This window comes from Mustela erminea, chromosome 3 (assembly GCF_009829155.1).
Source record: "Mustela erminea isolate mMusErm1 chromosome 3, mMusErm1.Pri, whole genome shotgun sequence".
In the NCBI taxonomy this organism is placed as follows: Eukaryota; Metazoa; Chordata; class Mammalia; order Carnivora; family Mustelidae; genus Mustela; species Mustela erminea.
The window spans coordinates 67,287,680-67,307,520 of record NC_045616.1 but is presented as its reverse complement, the minus strand read 5'-3'; positions in this window follow the sequence as shown (position 1 = coordinate 67,307,520).

Here is a 19,841-nt window from a genome sequence, read left to right as displayed (position 1 = left end):
CCAGGGTCCTGGGATCAAGCCCTGCATCAGGCTCTCTGCTCAGCGGGAAGCCTGCTTCTTCTCCCTCTCCCATTCTCCCTGCTTGTGTTCCCTCTCTTGCCGTGTTTCTGTCAAAATGAATGAAATCTTCCAAAAAAAAAAAAAAAAAAAAAGGAGGGAGGGAGACTGAAATCATATATATTTGAATATCGCATCTGCACTTAATTTAATATATTAAGTTGTAAGGAGAAAAGTGTTGTGAGTTTTTTTGAGAGGACAGAAGGCAAATATTTACTTATTAAACCTTTGCCTGGAGGAGGCTGAGAAGTGGAAAAGGGCTTGTTCATGTTTGTTTTTGTTTCCATTTAAAACGCCAAACTTTGTTATTTTGCCAGCTTTGAAAGTCTGCCTTTTCTTCTCTGAGGGGCTGGAGTGGTGGAAATCCAAGGGTAAGGCTTGACGGTTCAAAAGCCCTGGAGGGGTGTTATTTCCTTTGCTTCACAAGTGTTAAAATCTGTGGACAGCTCACACCAGTTCCCAAGGCTGGAGAGAGGATGTGGCGTCATTACTTTAATCTCCCCAACATCCACTTAAGTACCAGGTTTTACATTCCAAGTATTTCTCCAAACCCCGCCTCCTGAGGCCTTCCATTCACTTACTCAGTAAATTTCTTGACCACCTACTATGTGTCAGGCCACAGTAGCTGTGGGGCACACGGCCATTAATCAGTCTGGTGGGGAACCCAGTAGAGCTTACAGTCTGGCTGATTGCTCCCCCCAAAGCACCACCACTCCCCGTGGCCCCCGTTCTCCCCAACCTGCAGCACGGACCCTTCTCCCCGTTTCACGGATGAAGACCCAGAGAGATGGAACAGCTCCAGAACATGACTTAGGGCACAGAATCAGTGATGTGCTAGAATTCTTTATGGTTTTTATTCATTCATCATCCAAATAGTATTGACTATCTACCATCTTTTAGGGATCACCTCAGGACAGAGTGGTGAACAGAAAGGAAAATTCTCCCTGTCATGCAGTTTGTGTTCTTATGAAGCAAAGGTAAATAAGATTAGTATCAGAGAGGAATTATGATGTCAAAGAGAGAGCTCTATGGCTACCTAAAAGTGGGGGGTCAGGGGAGGCCACTTTAACAAACTTTTATTTATTTACCTTTTTTTTTTTTTTAAGATTTTATTTATTTATTTGACAGAGAGAGAGATCACATGTAGGCAGAGAAGCAGGCAGAGAGGGAGGGGGAAGCAGGCTCCCAGATGAGCAGAGAGCCTGATGTGGGGCTCAATCCCAGGACCCTGGGATCATGACCTGAGCTGAAAGCAGAGGGTTAACCCACTGAGCCACCCAGGCACCCTATTTATTTACCTTTTTAATCCCAATGTAATTAACATACAATGTTCTATTCATTTCAGGTGTTCAATACAGTGATTCAACAATTCTATACATTGCTCACAATGTATCACCATAAGAATACTTCTAGGCAAGTAAATGTACCCTGTGTTTTATACCTCCATGCGTTTTCCCAGAGTGATTCAGAACAAAACCTTTCATGCGATCAGACTAGTTGTCTGGGGCGCCTGCATGGCTCAGTGGGTTAAAGCCTCTGCCTTGGGCTCAGGTCATAATCCCAGGGTCCTGGGATGGAGCCTGCATTGGGCTCTCTGCTCAAAGGGGAGCCTGCTTCCTCCTCTCTCTCTCTCTGACTGCCTCTCTGCCTACTTGTGATCTCTGTCTGTCAAATAAATAAATAAAATCTTAAAAAAAAAAGACTAGTTGTCTTACCCAGCCAGAAAGGAAGCTGGGTCTCTTCGTTTCCTAGGGCTACTGTAACAAAGTACCACCATCTGGGTGGCTTACAACAACAGAAATATATTGTTGAACAGTTCTGGTGATAGCAGGGTGGTGTTCCCTCTGAAACCCACAGGGGAGAATCTTTCTCTGTGTCTCTCCCAGCTTTTGGTGGTTGGTGACCACCCTTGGCATTCTTTGGCTTCTAGCTGCAGCACAATGGGTCTCTGTCTCTATTGTCATGTGGTGTCTTCCCTGGGTCTCTATCTCTGAGTCCTCTTCTCTTCTCTTCTCATAAGGACACTAGTCATGGTGGATTCAGGACCCACCTCACTCCAGTAGGACATCATTTTACCTTAATTATATCTGCAAGGTCTCTGTTTCCAAATAAGGTTACATTCTAAGGTACTGGGCGTTAGTCCGTCAGATGTTGCTATGAAGACATACTTTATTCATAGAATCAAGGTTATCGGTCTTTGGGGGTTTTTAATTCGTTCTTTGAAAGGCGCTTCCTACTTTGAGACCAAAAGAAAGTTCTTCCATAGTTTCCTATTAATGTTGGCATTCTTTACGAGTAATTCTGTGATCCATCTGAAATTTGGGTGTACAGTATCTCAACACATATTTTCATGGCAATGCCCCATGCCTCCCCCAAAAACAAACACCAAAAAGCAAAAGAAAAGTGACAGGTGACACACCAGGGGGAAAAATCTGTCACTTGTAGTGCAAACAGCTAATTTCCTTTTTTATTCTATTTTGTTTTGTAAATATTTTTCAAGTAAGTAAGAAAGCACAGAATGTAATGTGACAGTGAATAGCAGAAGTATTAAAAACGCAATTAGCACCAGCAGACAAATAAACACTGAGAACATACCAGAACCCTATGATCAGCAGTGATATAAAAAAGGCTGGGAAGGGGTTGGTATTCCTTCAGGAATATCAGTTTTTCCCCTCTTGTATCTGGTGAAGTGTTTTTTTTTTTTAAATTAACATATAATGTATTATTTGTTTTAGGGGTACAGGTCTGTGGTTTTTCAGTCTTAAATAATTCATAGCACTCCCCATAGCACATAAGCTGCCCAGTGTCCATCACAGGGCTAATTTCATTAATAAATAGAGTCCCTATAAATCAATAAAGATGGATAATACAATAGAAAATTTGGAAAGGATTGGGACAGTTCACTGAAAAATAATACAAATGGCTTGTTAAACACATGCAAAATTGTTCAGCTCACTTCACTATTATTAGATAATACAAATTAGAATTAAGTCAAAATGCTCTTTTGTCATTTATCAGAGTACCAAAGATGTGATAACCCTCTGTTGACCGGAGTTTGGGAAACCATCATTTACATTTTTAGCAAAAGGAGTATAAATTGTTGCATCCTCTATAGGTAGCAATTTGGCAATATAATAACCCCGAGTTAATTTTTTTATACAGTCGAAGGTAGGCAGGCAACTTCATTTCCTTGCTTATGGATATCTGGTTTTTCTCAACAATTGTTGAAAAGACTGTCCTTTGCCCACTGAATAGCCTTGGCACCCTTGTCTAAAATAGCAATATATTTTAAACAAAACAATAAATGGCAATATTACATCACAACATGATACCACATTTTATTTTTTTTTTAATTTTTTTTTTTAAGATTTTATTTATTTATTTGACAGAGAGAAATTACAAGTACACTGAGAGGCAGGCAGAGAGAGAGAGAGAAGGAAGCAGGCTCCCTGCTGAGCAGAGAGCCCGATGCGGGACTCGATCCCAGGACCCTGAGATCATGACCTGAGCCGAAGGCAGCGGCTTAACCCACTGAGCCACCCAGGCGCCCCATGATACCACATTTTAGACAAAGGGTATCATTAATATGTTTTTCCTCAGACACTTACCATTTACTTGATAACAGAAGAATATGAGCTTGCTCACATGATTTTATATTGTAAAACAATGTCTCATAAATATAAAAATAACCCAGTGGTTTCATTACACTTAATCTGGATTCTAGGTCATAGTTATATAAGTAACACACATTCAGGAAAAGCATATAAACAATGAAGTGTCATAATATGAGCACATTCTAGGGAATTATAAAAACATCTGATTTAGCTCTACAGGTATAAAGGAGTTCTATTAGGATACAAACCATACACATCTTAGAATCTAGTTCCTTGAAAATTATGGCTCCAAAACCCTAGTGGTACAATAAAGCCTTAAAAAAACCATATGGTTTGGGCGCCTGGGTGGCTCAGTGGGTTAAGCCGCTGCCTTCGGCTCAGGTCATGATCTCAGGGTCCTGGGATCGAGTCCCGCATCGGGCTCTCTGCTCAGCAGGGAGCCTGCTTCCCTCTCTCTCTGCCTGCCTCTCTGCCTACTTGTGATTTCTCTCTGTCAAATAAATAAATAAATAAATAATCTTTAAAAAAAAAAAAAAAAACCATATGGTTAGCACAGCAACCCACCAAAGGACAATAATAAAGCTAGACTAACAATAATTGACATTTCAAGGAAGGACTAAACCAACCTAATACCTAAAGACCAACCTGAGTCAACACTGATAATGCACCTTAGCAAAGCCTTCTAGCTGGAAAACTAAGGAATTCCAACTATCTGGGTAATTGTGTAGTGGGAGCTTTGCAAAATTGCTGGAAACTCAGCTTCTCAGCACAATGCCAAATAAAGTTCTGTGTAAACTTGAGTGAAGGGCCAATGCTCTGGTTTATGAATAGCAAAGATGAGTTACCTTTAATAACTTGAATGACTTGGTGTTCTATAAAAATTTACTCCTTAAAAAGAAAAAGGAATTCCTGCATTTTTGAACCCAGAAATCAAGGAAAGGACTTTCAGTTTGGGGATTAGTGGACAGCCATAGGAGGTGTACTTGCAGAGCAAAAGCTAACTCTGAGGGGGTGTGTAATGTGGGGAGAGGGAGCGGAGAACAGAAGGAGAGGGTTGGGGTTGACTCTAGAGACCATTCGAGAAGGGTGAAGTGGCCCAGATGTTCTCAGTAATAACAAAGCTTGGTTGAGACAAGCTTGAAAGAATGTGAAGGCTAGACAGGGTTTGAGAATGATGAAGTGAGCTGTTATTAGCAAGTAGAGTGCTCTTTGGTATTTAAAGCAGTTTGAAGAGCGTTTTTAATTCTGCTGACCTCAGGATGAGGGAATATGTTTAACAATTCAACACACACTATTTTCTCTTTTACTTTACTTTCACAACAGATACTTTCACATTTATGTAATCCTTCTTTCTTAAGCACTTTTTTAATAGAGCTCATCTCAGGATTAACAGAGCCCAGTAGAGCCAGGAATTCTGGGGAGGGGGAGGGGAGTTCCAGAGAGGCTACCATAGGCTGGAATGGCCAGAGAATATTTGGATAAAGAGATAAGGTGGGAATTGAGCCCAGAGTGAGCCCTCACAAAGTTGAGCCCTCACAAAGCAGGGTGAGAAAGTGAGACTGACTGAACGTACTGAGTACTGATTTAAAGGACAGAACTGCTCAGGAGTTAACTTGGCTTCAGTGCTCCCTGGCAGCCCATCCTCTGTCTTCTCTGCTTCTCACAGCATATTAGTCTCATTTTCCTCTATTTATAATCCTGTGTAACTGAGGAAGATGGCTCAGCCCCCTATGTGCCATGGTTATGTCCAGGATTACACGAGATTCTCTTCCAGCAATTCTCTACCACATCTCTGGGAAAACTTGACTGGGTCTCATGTCCTCTGTGAGCCAATCGCCACATCTCATTAGTCTACTCTCCGCTGTGGGGACACAGCATTGTGACTGACAGCTCTGGCAGACCTCATGAAGTAGGGGAAGGGACAAGTCTTCAAAGGAAGAGCGGTGTGTTCTTTTTCTTTTTTAAAGATTTTATTTTGGGGGCTCTCTGCTCAGCAGGGAGCCTGCTTCCCTCTCTCTCTGCCTGCCTCTCTGCCTACTTGTGATCTATCTCTGTCAAATAAATAAATAAAATCTTTAAAAATGTAAAGATTTTATTTTATTTTTTAAGATTCTATTTGTTTCTTTGACAGCCAGAGATCACAAGCAGGCAGAGAGGCAGGCAGAAAGAGAGAGAACAGGAAGCCGACTCCCGACTGAGCAGAGAGCCGGATGCGGGACTCGATCCCAGGACCCTAGGACCATGACCTGAGCCGAAGGCAGAGGCTTTAGCCCATTGAACCACCCACATGCCCCTAAAGATTTTATTTATTTGAGAGAGAGACAGAGTGAGAGAGAGAGAAAGAGAGAGAGAGAGCATGAGTGGAGGGAGGGGTGGAGGGAGAGAGAGAAGCTGATGCCCTGCTGTGTAGGGAGCCCCAAGTGTTTCGGGATTCTATCCCATCCAGGAGTCCAGAATCATGACCTAAGCTGAAGGCTCCCCTGAGCTGGGTGTTCTTTTTTTTTTTTTTTAAAGATTTTATTTATTTATTTGTCAGAGAGAGAGAGTGAGAGCAAGCACAGGCAGACAGAGTGGAAGGCAGAGGCAGAGGGAGAAGCAGGCTCCCTGCAGAGCAAGGAGCCCGATGTGGGACTCGATTCCAGGACGCTGGGATCATGACCCGAGCCGAAGGCAGCTGCTTAACCAACTGAGCCACCCAGGCGTCCCTGAGCTGGGTGTTCTTAACAGAAGCCAGCCATGCAAAAATAACAGATGCCCATGGCATAGATCATGTCTTTATTCTTGTATTCCCCTGAGACCAAGCACAAAGAACAGCTTAGTATTGGATGATTAATTACTTAGAGCACTTTATATTTCTAAAACCTCTTATAATAGACATTATTAAAAATATATAATAAAATGTATAATAAAAATAATATATAACAAAACCTTTTAAAATAATAGACATCATTTTATTGTCACTGGTAAGATAGTAAAAAACTGGCTTAAAGTTACATAGCTGGTTTCTGGGGTGTCTGGGTGACTCAGTTGCTTAAGCAACAAGCTCTTGGTTTTGGCTCAGGTCATGATCTCAGGGTGATGGCCTAGAGTCCACCCCCAACTCGCACGATGACCCTCTTTTGGGCTCTGCACTCAGCGGGGAACCTGTTTCTCTCTTTCTCTCTTTCCCTTTGCCCCTCCCCCAGCTCTCATGCTCTAAATAAATAAATAAAACTTTTTTAAAAACACAGCTGGTTTCTGACAGAACTGAGTATAACTGGGTCTCCTCAATTCTAGTCCAGTTTCCTTAGCAAGTCTTCCTCTTTCTTCTCTCTTGCTGCCATCACTGATGTCACAGGGGAAGGAAAGAAGAGAGAGATATTTTGGTCATTCTTTCACTACTTCTTAGAAGGCTTCATATGGTTTTGTCCCTGGAAGGCCATGGTGTGGTAGGTAACCAGGCTACCTCTATCCTTCAGCCTAATTATGTGTGTGTGTAATGGATGACTCTTACCATGTGTCCTATTAGTATATCGAGTTGTGGAATCTGGCAAAGGAAACCTCATGTATTGTCTTATTTCTAAGGCTAATATTTGTCCTGTGTTTGACGACACTTTGATGTGCTCACACGCTGTCATAGGGTTGCGGTGCAGATAAAAATGTTAGTAAAAGTACCTTGGCGAATTGTTTTTTTTTTTTTTTTAAGATTTTATTTATTTATTTGACAGACAGAGATCACAAGCAGGCAGAGAGGCAGGCAGAGAAAGGAAGGGAAGCAGGCTCCCTGCTGAGCAGAGAGGCCCATGCGGGGCTCAATCTCAGGACCCTGGGATCACAACCTGAGCTGAAGGCAGAGGCTCTAACCACTGAGCCACCCAGGCGCCCTTTGGCGAAGTGTTTTGAAGGGCTCTGTGAAATTTGTAAGCTCTACATTTTACATTATGTTGTCTTCATTTAAGAACAAATATTAGGGGCGGCTGGGTGGCTCAGTGGGTTAAAGCCTCTGCCTTCAGCTCGGGTCATGCATGATCCCAGGGTCCTGGGATTGAGGCCCGCATCAGGCTCTCTGCTCAGCAAGGAGCCTGCTTCCCTTCCTCTCTCTGCCTGCCTCTCTGCCTGCTTGTGATCTCTGTCTATCAAATAAATAAATAATGTTTAAAAAAAAAAAAAAAGGAACAAACATTAGCGCAGTCATCAATATAACCAGCCGTGTGGTCATGACTGCTGCTCACCACTTAGGTACCCAGTTTTCTTCCCCTTCCAGGCACACAGAAGACTGTGGCTGGGTGGAGCCATAGGTCTAGTTCTGGCAGTATATGGTTAATGAAAGTGACTTGCATCACTTCTGACCTAAAGCACTTAACTGTCCGTGTGAGAGCCTCCAGAACTTTCTTTTCCTTTACTGTGTTGGGTAACATTTGAAATGGTGGCTTCTCTGACAGCCTGGGTCCTAGAGTAAGAAAACTCTGATGCAGTGTGTCTAACCAACCCTCTTTAGATATGGAGCATGAACAAAAATAAACATTTGTTGTGTTTAGGCACCAAGACTTTGTGAGGCTTTTGTTAATTCTGCACAACCTAGACTATGTTGATTAAGTCACCATGAGTGCTTGGCCATTTTGGACATGGATGTTTTGGTCAATGTCAACGAAAGTTTGTGGAAATGTCTGTTTAGTAAATGAGGTAGAAAAATTAATCTTGCCAAGAAATTGTCTTATCACTTCTTGTAAGTTTTTTCTTAAGCAAAAGGTTGTCACAGAATGAAGACCCTCACCCCCTTCATTTGTATGGGAGGTAAGGGACCCACAGAATCAAGAGATCCTAGTTTGAGTTCTGAATTCATTTTTCACCTCAACAGTTCTGTGACCTTAAGCAAATCACTTAACCTGCTGAGGTTTAATTTCCTTATCCAGGATAAGGAAGGGCCTTGGAAGGGCTATTCCTGATGCAAAAGAAATATTCATCCATGGACATTTATGAAGTACACACTCTGTATCAGGACCATTTCAGCTCAATGCAACAACGATGAACATTTTTGAAGTAGTTTAAAGAATAAGGTAATGTTTTATCTCACATTCGTGGAAATCCAGAGTGGACTCTAGGCTCTGGTTTTTCTTGGTTCTCTTATCTCTGCCGTGTCTGGTGTGGACTTGATGTCGTCTATGTTGATTCCCCTTGTGGTTGTAAGATGGCTGCCAACAGCAGTGGAGCAGGGTGTCCAGTTTCCCGCTGATGGAGCTGGGGCGGAGTCAGCTTCTTCTGAAGCCTCTGGCTGTATGGGGAGGATGAATATAAGACTGAACTTGACATTCGGTGAGATAGAGGAAAGGGGGAATGGAAACGGGGAAATACTCGAATATACTCAGTATTCATGCTCCAGCCATTATGGTAGGTATTGTGGACCGAAGGACCGCACACTTTGGTATAGGGGGCAGGCATCTAACAAAAGCACAGTCCTGGGGCATCCAGGTGGTTCAGTCAGTTAAGTGCTGCCTTGTGCTGGGGTTGTGATCTCTTCTCCCTTTCCCTCTGCTCCTCCCCCCTCCTCATGCTCTGTCTCTCTCTCTCTCTCTTGCTCACTGACTCTCTCTTTCTCACTCTCTCTCAAATTAAAAAAAAATCTGTTAAAAGCATGTCCTGTGATGATGGCATGGATTTGGGTCCAAAAGACATGTATTTTTGAATCCTGGCTTTAACCTTCCCTAGCTGTGTAATTTGAAGCAAGTTTTTATTGTCTATGAAACTGAGTTTTCTTATCTACAAGATGGAGTTAATATTTAGCTTGTGATGTCACAGTGACACAGGAAAGTTACTTGGTAGTTCCGATTTCTTTTCTTACCATGGCCAAAATGTATGGGAGCACAGAAAGAAAGGAAGTTATCTGCCAACAGCCTCAGACCTCGTTCCTAAATCACAAGGTTGAGAGCAAGCATGGTTTTCAAGTGACACTTGTGGACACTTGGAATAATATCTACTGATTTCTGTAGCTGTATTTTAACTTGACCTCATTTCAGTAAAAACAGCCAAATTGCTCTACTGAAAGTTCTTAAAGCTCAAAGCAACTTTGATTGTTTCAAGTGGTACCATGATGACCTAATATTGTGCTAACTCCTCTAGGACGGAAAGGAATAAATATTTGATATTCATCTTCATTGTTTGCTGCGGGTTGGTTTCCTGTTATTTTTTTCCCTCTGTCTAGAGGAAGGGAGTAAAGGAAACTTCCTGGTTAACTTAGTACTATAAGGAACATGTTTGGAAAAAAATAAGCACAGAGGCCAAGTGCAGAGTTTCTCATCAAGATTATTACCAGCATAATTCAACCTCAATAAATATAAGGACAGTTTATTGAAGCATTGACTGTTGTTCATTTACTCAAAGCAAGACAAGTGCAAAATACCAGAGAGAGGGGCCCGCTGGGAACCCAGGCAAGGCAGAAGGGGAGCTCACCCTCAGTCAACGTACAGTCTAGAAGGAGCCACACACTTATATAATCCAAGTTAGAAAGCGGTGTGACACTGGACAGCCAAAAGATGTAGATAAGTTGATTCTGGAATTTGTGCAGAACTGGGAGAAACCACTGTTTAAAGAAGAGGAGAGGGCGCCTGGGTGGCTCAGTCGGTTGGGCGACTACCTTCAGCTCAGGTCATGATCCCGGGGTTCCGGGATCGAGTCCCTCATCAGGCTCCCCGCTCGGTGGGGATCTGCTTCTCCTTCTCCCTCTGCTTGTACTCTCCCCCTCTGTCAAATGAATAAATAAAATAAAATGTTTTAAAGAATTTAAAAAAACATAAAGAAGAGGAGAAACTAAAGAAGTGTCTTTGTTGCTTTTTTTTTTTTTTTTTTAAATAGAAGATGGAGTAGCTCAGCCTTGAAGCAGCAGCAATATCTTAATACATGAGCCTGCGGATGCAAAGGTGGAAGGAGAAGGTTCCAGGAAGAAGAATAAGTGTGAGCAAAGGGCAAGTTGCAGAGACACAAGTAGGAAGAGCATACAGATGCCAGGTAAGCAGGTGCACTTACTCAGAAAAGAGAGTGTTCTTATCGCTACCACTCACACAGCACTTATCTGTCCTTTGTTTTATTATTTTTCATTTTTATGAGTGTACACCTTATCTCCTAGGCTGTGTGAGGGAAGAGAGCTCTGCAAAAGTAGGCTTTGCATTCTTCCCACATCAGCTGCCCTCCTTCCCAAATAAACACTCAGTATATGTATTATGCAGTTAAGGGAATTGGTCGAATTTTAAAAAAGATTTTATTTATTTATTTGAGAAAGAGAGAGCACAATCAGAGGGGAAAGGATGAAGCATGCTCCCTATTGAGCCAGGAGCCTGACATGGAGCTCAGTCCCAGCATCCTGAGATCATGACCTGAGCCAAAGGCAGACACTTTTTTTTTTTTAAAGATATTTATTTATTTATTTGATAGACAGAGAGAGCTCACAAGTAGGCAGAGAGGCAGGCAGAGAGAGAGGGGGAAGCAGGCTCCCCGCTGAGCAGAGAGCCCGATGTGGGGCTAGATCCCAGGACCCTGAGATCATGACCTGAGCCGAAGGCAGAGGCTTAAACCACTGAGCCACCCAGGCGCCCCCCAAAGGCAGACACTTAACCAACTAAGTCACCCAGGTGCCCCAGGAACTGGTTGACTTTTTAAAGGCAACACAGAAAAAAAATTTTACCTCAAAAAGGAAACTTTTCTCGTGTGAGGTCAATATGTTAATGACTTAGAATGTGTTCCACCTTCTTTTTCTTACATGTGGAAATTCTTTGTATTTTCTTTTTCTTGGTGGTACTCGATAGTGTTGATGCTAATTCTTGATTAGTACTAGCAGACACAATGCACTGACTGATGGAACACTTGAGTCGGGCAGGAGTCAGCAATGGACACTGAGAGCTTTCACGATGAAAGGTTGCTACAGAGTAAGACCCCAAGGAGTACTTCTTGATTATAAAGGGAAGACACCACCTGATTCAAAGTTAGCATCACTCGTACTGGGACAGCTTCATAGTGTCAGCCTCCTGATGGGATGGAGTACAAAGTCCCCATCATCTATATAGTGTTCTTGCCAGTAAGATTTGCTTTAACATTTAGCAGGGGGAGGGGGTGTACAAATCCAATTCATGAGGCATTCAACCGAACAACTGGACCAGATTCTTTTTCTAAAAATGACAATGTCATGAGGGACAGAAATGATAGTGGGACTATTCAAGAATTAAGGAGACTAAAGAGACATGACAGTGCAATCCAAGGAATAATCCTGGACTGGCTCCTGGATTTTTTTTTTTTTTTAGGATTTTATTTATTTATTTTTGTGTATGAGAGAGAGAGAGCACAAGCAGGAGCAGGGGGAAAGGCAGAGAGGGAAGCAGACTAGCAGGGAGCCTGATGTGGGGACTTGATCCCAGGATCCTGGAATCATGACCTGAACCAAAGGCAGATGCTTAACTGACTAAGCCATCCAGGAACCCTGGCTCCTGGATTGATTGATTGATTGATTTTTAAGATTTTACTTATTTGACAGAGAGAGACCATAAGCAGGCAGAGAGGCAGGCAGAGAGAGAGAGAGGAGGAAGCAGGCTCCCCACTGAGCAGAGAGCCTGACTCGGGACTCGACTCAGTACCGCAGGACTCTACCCCAGCATCCCAAGACCACGACCCGAGCCAAAGGCAGAGGCCTAACCCACTAGCCACCCAGGAACCCCTGGCTCCTGGATTTAAAACAACAGCAACAATGGGGTTGCCTGGGCAGCTCAACCCATTGAGCATTTGACTCTGGGTTTTGGCTCAGATTGTAATCTTGGAGTCGTGAGATTGAGCCCACACTGTTCCAGAGTCTGTTTGAGAATTTCTTTTCCTTTTCCTCTGCTCCTCCCCCCCGTTTGTGCACACACCCTCTCTCTCTCTCAAATAAATAAAATCTTTGAACAACAACAACAAACCATAAAAGACATTTCTGGAACAACTGTAACTACGTGAGTAGGTTCTACATATTAGATATGATTATGTATTAGTGTTCATTTTCGGGGGTCTGTTAATGGTATGGTGGTTGCTATGATCTGAATGTTTGTATCGCCTGAAATTCTTATGTTAAAATCCTAACCAACCTGATGGTTTTAGAAGGTGGGGCCTTTTGGGAGATGATTAGGTCATGAAGGTGGACCCCTTGTGAATGGGAATAGCGACCTCCCAAAAGACCCCAGAGAGAGATCTCCCCACCTTCAGCCCATAAGGGGAAACTACCATGTGCATCTGGGGGAAGGCTTCTCATCAGAACCTGACCGTGCAGGCAGCCTGGTCTCTTGACTTCCATGCTCCAAACTGTGAGAAAGAAATTTCTGTTGTTTATAACACACCCAGTTTACGGTATTCTGTTGTAGCAGCACACACTGACTGTAGCTGTGTAGGAGACTGTCTCGGTTCTTAGGAGTCCACGCTGAAGTATGTGGGGTAAAGTGTCACACCCCCATCTGCAAGAAAGTTTTATTTTTATTTTTTATTTATTTATTTTTTAAAGATTTTATTTATTTATTTGACAGACAGAAATCACAAGTAGGCAGAGAGGCCGGAGGAGAGGGAAGGAAAGCAGGCTCCCATCTGAGCAGAGAGCTAGATGTGGGGCTCGATCCCAGGATTCTGGGATCATGACCCTAGCGGAAGGCAGAGGCTTTAACCCCCTGAGCCACCCAGGTGCCCTCAAGAAAGTTTTAAATGGCCGAACCAAAAAAGGCATCAATGAGTATAAATGATTGAGAAAAAAATTACCATGTACATTAGTGTATGTGCACACGCATGCATGCATGTGCAAATGTGAACAGTCTTAACAACTGGTGAATTTAGGTGAAGGATTAGCTCATTGTGCTAGCTTCTCAACTTTTCTGTAATTATATTTGAATTTTCCAGCACAATAACTTAGGAAAAATGGAAACCTATCCTTTTCCTAACTGTCAAAAAGAATACATGCTCGGGGTGCCTGGGTGGCTCAGTGGGTTAGGCATCTACCTTTCGCTCAGGTCATGATGCCCGGGTCCTGGGATTGAGTCCCACATCCTCAGGCTCCCTGCTCAGTGGGGAGCCTGCTTCTCCTTCTCCCTCTCCTCCACCCCAGCTCTTGCCCTCTTTTCCCCTCTCTGCTCTCTCTCTCAAATAATAAATAAATAAAATCTTAAAAAAAAAAAAAAAGGAATACATGCTCATTCACTGAAGAATTTCAGAAAACGTAGAAAAAGCATGGAAAAGAGTCCCATGATTATTGCAGAAACCCCCTTACCATTTCCCTTTCTAGCCCCTCCAGCAGCTTGTACCTCTCAGGCACGGAGGCGGACCTTTCTAATTAAGATGCACATAAATAGGAGTCAGTTTGCATTTCTCAAGATCCTATCAGTTGGTTTCCAATCACCCTTGCTCTCTCGCTCAGGTTTAGTCCTTTCTGTTCAGAAGCTACAAATTTCAAAGGTAAGTCCTCAGGCGTTACCAAAAATTATTTTAAAAAACAGGAAAATGCTTAGGTGGACAGTTAAAATTGCACAAAATGCTAACACATAAATCCATTACTATGACATGCCTAAAGCCCTCCAAAGCCTTCTCACTCAGTTAGATGAAAACATGCAGGCAGGTGGCATGGCATCTGAGGCCTGACCTCTGCCTCTGCACACTTCTTCTCCAACATGCTTCAACTCCCCTTCTCCTGGCCTCCTGTTCTTTAAATGCCTAAAGTGGCCCCCAATTTTGCTGTAGGATGTTCTTGGCTCAGATCTCTGCATGACTGGCTCCTTCTCATCATTAAAGTCTCAACTCAAATGTCACTGCTTCGGGGCAGCCACCAGTGTCCACTCTGCCCTACTTCCTGTAGCTCCTGTCCACTGCCTCTCCCTCTCTCTCTGTCCCCTTCGCTTGTTTCTACTTCTTTTTTTTTTTTTCTACTTCTTTTATTCTTAAGTTTGTTTGTTTATTCTCTACCCCCAAAGCAGGACTCGAACTCTCACCCTTAGATCAAGAGTCACATGCTCCTCTGACTAAGCCAGCCAGGTGCCCTAGCCTGTTGGACTTCTTTAAGTCATTCATCATTATTTGAAATTATCTTGTTCATTTTCAGTTTAATTGTCTCTGTTGTAAGTCTTCTCCCAAATAAAGTATAAGCCTCTTTGAGGGACCCTGTTTTTCTTGGTATCTCCAGGGCTCAGAACAGGGTCTGGAGGGTGTATAGCTGGTACCGAATAAATATTTTTGGAGTGACTAACTAGTCCCTTTCATGTACAGCTCACAAATGTGCCGCTCAGACCGCACCCTGTGTGGGTTAGCATCAACATTTCAGGAGCTGAAGTGAGTTTCTGTTTGCAGGCTCCTGAAGTTTCTCCTGAATAATCTCCAAATGAAGTCAGAAGAGCTGCCAAGCAGACACCCCAGTAACGAATAACAGAATGGTAATTCGTAACCAACAAAATGTCAAGAGAAGGTTGTGGTCTGCTAGGAGTATGCGTTTCATACCATCCCAGTTCAAGTGGTTTTTCTAGGGTCAGATTCCTTGTGATAAGTTAAGGATTAATTTTAGTACTTTTTAAAAAGATTTATTTATTTATCCTAGAGAGAGAAAGAGCGTGAGTGGGTGGAGGGGCAGACGGAGAGGGAAGAAGAATCCTCAAGCAGATTCCCCACTGGGCACAGAAACAACGTGGAGCTCATTCCCCTTCCCCCAAGATCATGACCAGAGTCAAAATCAAGAGTCAGACACCCAACTCAATGAGCCACCCAGGCCCCCCTAGTTTTAGTACTTTTTAAAGTTTGGGGACACAGGAGGTAAAGAACCCCCATGAAGTTAAAATTAGATATAAGAACACTGTATTTGCAGTAGTTGGTTAATGTTCACTTTTTCCTCTCTCTTTTTTTTAAGCTTAAAAGATCCAGGAAATTAAAAAAAAAAAAAAAGGTGCCTGGGTGGCTCAGTGGGTTAAGCCTCTGCCTTCGGCTCAGGTCATGATCTCAGGGTCCTGGGATCGAGTCCCTCATCCGGCTCTCTGCACAGCGGGGAGCCTGCTTCCCCCTCTCTCTCTCTGCCTGCTTCTCTGCCTACTTGTGATCTCTCTCTCTGTTACATGAAGAAATAAAAAATCTTTAAAAAAAAAAAAAAAGAATCCCCAAGTGATATAGCTTAGTTTTGCCTGTTCTTAAACCTTATATAAATGGAATCATACTGTATTTTTTGAATGGGGGATGGCCCTGTTTATTTTGTCCAATATGTTTGAAAGTTGGGGACTCTCTAATTGGCTCATTCTCATCCATAACATTCCATGACAGCCATTTTTTAAGTTTTTTGTTTTGTTTTTTTTTTTTTTTTTTTTTTCTATAGCCGCATTCTGAAATCTTTCTCTGGGTAGGTAGTTTAAAGGAGTTTGGGTATTTTTTAGAGAAGGAAAAAAAAGCAGTCCTAGGGTATAGTAACAGTGTTAAGACATTGGTTCTGGAACCTTGGTTGAATCCTGTCTCTACAACTAGCAGGTGTTTTGAGCAAACAAAGAAAACTCTCTGAGCTTTAGTTATCCCTACATGGGGGAATTAATAGTACCTTATAAGATTGTTGTAAGGACCAAAAAAAGTCCATAAAACAGTGCGGAGCCTGGCACAGGATGATGACGGCATTTGCAGTTACTATCATTCCAGTTGTTGAAGTTCCCATCCAGGTGCTCACTCTGCTGGACTTTGGATCCTTCCTTCTGGAAGGATCTTGCTCAACACACAGCAATTGGAGTGATAAAGCTTTACTCATCTTGTGTCACCGTCCTCTCCGAATTTGCCTTCCCAGTGACTTCCCCAAGAATTCCTCCATATATATGTACAAGGAAATTGCCCTCCAGGGACTGGGAGCCTCCCCACTCGTGACTGGGTGGGGAGCCCAGATGCACTTTACACCAGGCCCTCGTCAACGCCAGACTGAATTGCTCTTGAACAGATGCCCGTCACTGAATTCATTCACTGAGCAGGTAGAGCAGAAGGGAAATAGTCTCATCTCCAAGCTTCTCTCCTTTGAAACCTAGTCTGAGGGATGTAAGCCTTGAAACACTGTGAAGGAATGTACTGTTTTCACAGTGACAGGATGTTATCCGAGAGATGGGCACGGCTCCACAGGTGTGCTGGAATAGGGAATCAGGGTTGTATTCATTTGCTTATCTGACCAATATTTATGGAATAACCATGTGACAGGGACAGTTTCGGGCAGATGGGACAGAGACTTGTTAAATTTATTGACACTTGTCATGTGGCCCAGCATATGGTCTGTCTTGGTGAACAGCCCATGCGCTGCTCAACAACCGTAGGAAGAGACTACCGTTTACCGTCATCCCATATTTACAGTGGAGAAAAAAAGAGGTCTATGCAGTTTAATTTCCCTGAAGGATTAATTTTATCCAGCTACTAAGGGGCAACATTGAGATCTGAACCTAAATTTCTTTTTTTCTTTTTTTAAAGATTTTTATTTTATTTATTTATTTGACAGAGAGAAATACCACAAGTAGACAGAGAGGCAGGAAGAGAGAGAGGGGGAAGCAGGCTCCCTGCCGAGCAGAGATCCCGATGCGGGGCTCGATCCCAGGACACTGAGATCATGACCTGAGCCGAAAGCAGAGGCTTAACCCACTGAGCCACCCAGGCGCCCCAATTTCTTTTTTTTTTAATTCAATTTTTATTTGAGGGAGAGAATGAGGAAGACAACATGAAAAGGGGGAGGGTCAGAGGGAGAAGCAGACTCCCCGATGAGTGGATCCCAGGACTACAAGATCATGATGGGAGTCGAAGGCTGTCACTTAACCAACTGAGCCGCCCAGGTTTCTGACCATATTCTGAGCTCTGAACTTTCTCCTTTAGATTAAAAAAAAAAAAAGGGAAGAAAAACTGGTTTTTAAAATCTTATCATTCATTTGGCTGCATGTTAAATCAACAAGTTTCTAATCGTAGGTCTTCTGGGAATAATATTTACTTTGTTTCTGAGTCATGAGAATTTTCCTCAAATAATGTTCAAAAGTGTATGATAGTTGAAAACATTACTGAGTTGCTGGGAAGGAATATTTGATTAAAAACAAAGCTTTGCTACAATTTGTGATTACAGAACATGATTACATTGAGCATGGCCTCATATAGCATTCAACAAACTTTAATTCGCTATTGACAGATGATGTCTTAGGTTTTCAGGCTGGCTTTTCTTTCTGAACATTTTCTTTTTTTTTTTTTTTAAGATTTTTATTTATTTATTTGATAGACAGAGAGAGATCACAAGCAGGCAGAGAGGCAGGCAGAGAGAGAGGGGGAAGCAGGCTCCCTGCCGAGCAGAGAGGCGCCAGGCGCCCCTTTCTGAACATTTTCAACTACTACCTAAAACACACACCATTAGAAAATAGCTAAGAGAAAAATATTTTTAAATTTTTTCAATGTTGGGGCACCTGGGTGCCTCAGTGGGTTAAAGCCTCTGCCTTTGGCTCAGGTCATGATCTCAGGGTCCTGGGATCTAGCCCTGCATCGGGCTCTCTGCTCAGCAGGGAGCCTGCTTCCTCCTCTCTCTCTGCCTGCCTACTTGTGATCTGTCTGTCAAATAAATAAATAAAATTAAAAAAAAATTTTTTTTCAATGTTGTCAGCATTGTCTAGGAAATTAACTTGAATGGAATAAAAATACTACATAATATTCCAATAGAAATTTAGCTCACTATCAAATTGAACCATATGAAATTGCCATTTTGTAGTTAAAAATGTGAATAAAACTTACTAATTCACATAGTTCACCTTAAAAATCTGATTATTTCATCTTCATAAATTAGGCAGTAACTAGAATGTAAGCTTCCCAAAGACAGGGATTTCTGGATTTGGTTCACTACTGTTCATGTGGTGGGCCCTCAGAAAAGGTGGTTGAATGAATGAATTTGCCAAGGAAGCAAATAAAATATGGGAACTCACCTTCCATCCTAACAGATGCCTTTGTGTTTAGGTTTAGTGTGGGAATAAGAAAAAGAACATTCTATGCATAAGTTGGTCTCTTAAAATGATAAAAAGTTTAATTAAAAAACTTGATTCAGGGGCACCTGGGTGGCTGAGTGGGTTAAAGCCTCTGCCTTCAGCTTGGGTCATGATCCCAGGGTCCTGGGATCGAGTCCCGCATTGGGCTCTCTGCTTAGCAGGGAGCCTGCTTCCCCCTCTCTCTCTGCCTTGTGATCTCTGTCTGTCAAATGAATAAATAAAATCTTAAAAATAAATAAAAAATCTTAAAAATAAATAAATAAAAACTTAATTCACCCAAGGAAATTGAAACCATACGTCCACACAAACACTTGAACATGCGTGTTCATAGTGGCATTATTGATAATAGCCAGAAAATAGAAATAACCCAGATGTCCATCAATTGATGAAAGTTTAAACAAAATGTGGTATGTCATGTCCATGTGATGGAATATTATTCAGCCATAAAAAGGAATGGAGTGGAGCACCTGGGTGGCTCAGTCAGTTAAGTGTGTGCCTTTGGCTCAGGTCATGATCTCAGAGTCCTGGGATAGAGCCCAGGGTGGGGCTTCTGCTCAGTGGAAGGCCTGCTTCTCCTTCTCCCTCTGCTGTTCCCCCTTGTACTCGCTTGCTCTCTTTCTCTGTCAAGTAAATAAATAAAATCTTTTAAAAATACTTTTAAAAGATTTTATTTATTTAACACAGAGAGAGATAGTGAAAATCCCAGGGACCCAGGGATCATGACCTGAGCTGAAGGCAGAGCCTAAACAACTAAGTCACCCAGCTGCCCGAAATATATAAAATCTTTTAAAAAAAGAAGGAATGGAGTACTGGCAGGTACCACAACATGAATGAATCTTGAAAACATTGTGCTATTCTTAGACACAGAAGGTCACATATTGTATTATCCATTCATATAAAATGTCCAGAATGGGCAAATCAGTAGAGACAGAAAGTAGGGTAGTGGTTGCCAGGGTCTGGAGACAAGAGGCAATGGGAGTGACTGCTGATGGACCCGCGATTTCTGGAGTTAGACTGTGGTAGTAATTATACAATCTTGAGAATACAGGAAAAGCCACTGACTTGTATGCATGCTTTAAAATTCAGGGTGAAGTTTATGGCCTGTGAAAAATATTTCAAGTTTTAAAAAGTGGAAGAAAACTTTCAGTTCTCTTCAGAACATCTCAAAGTACACTATAAAATAATAGATGTGTGTTTA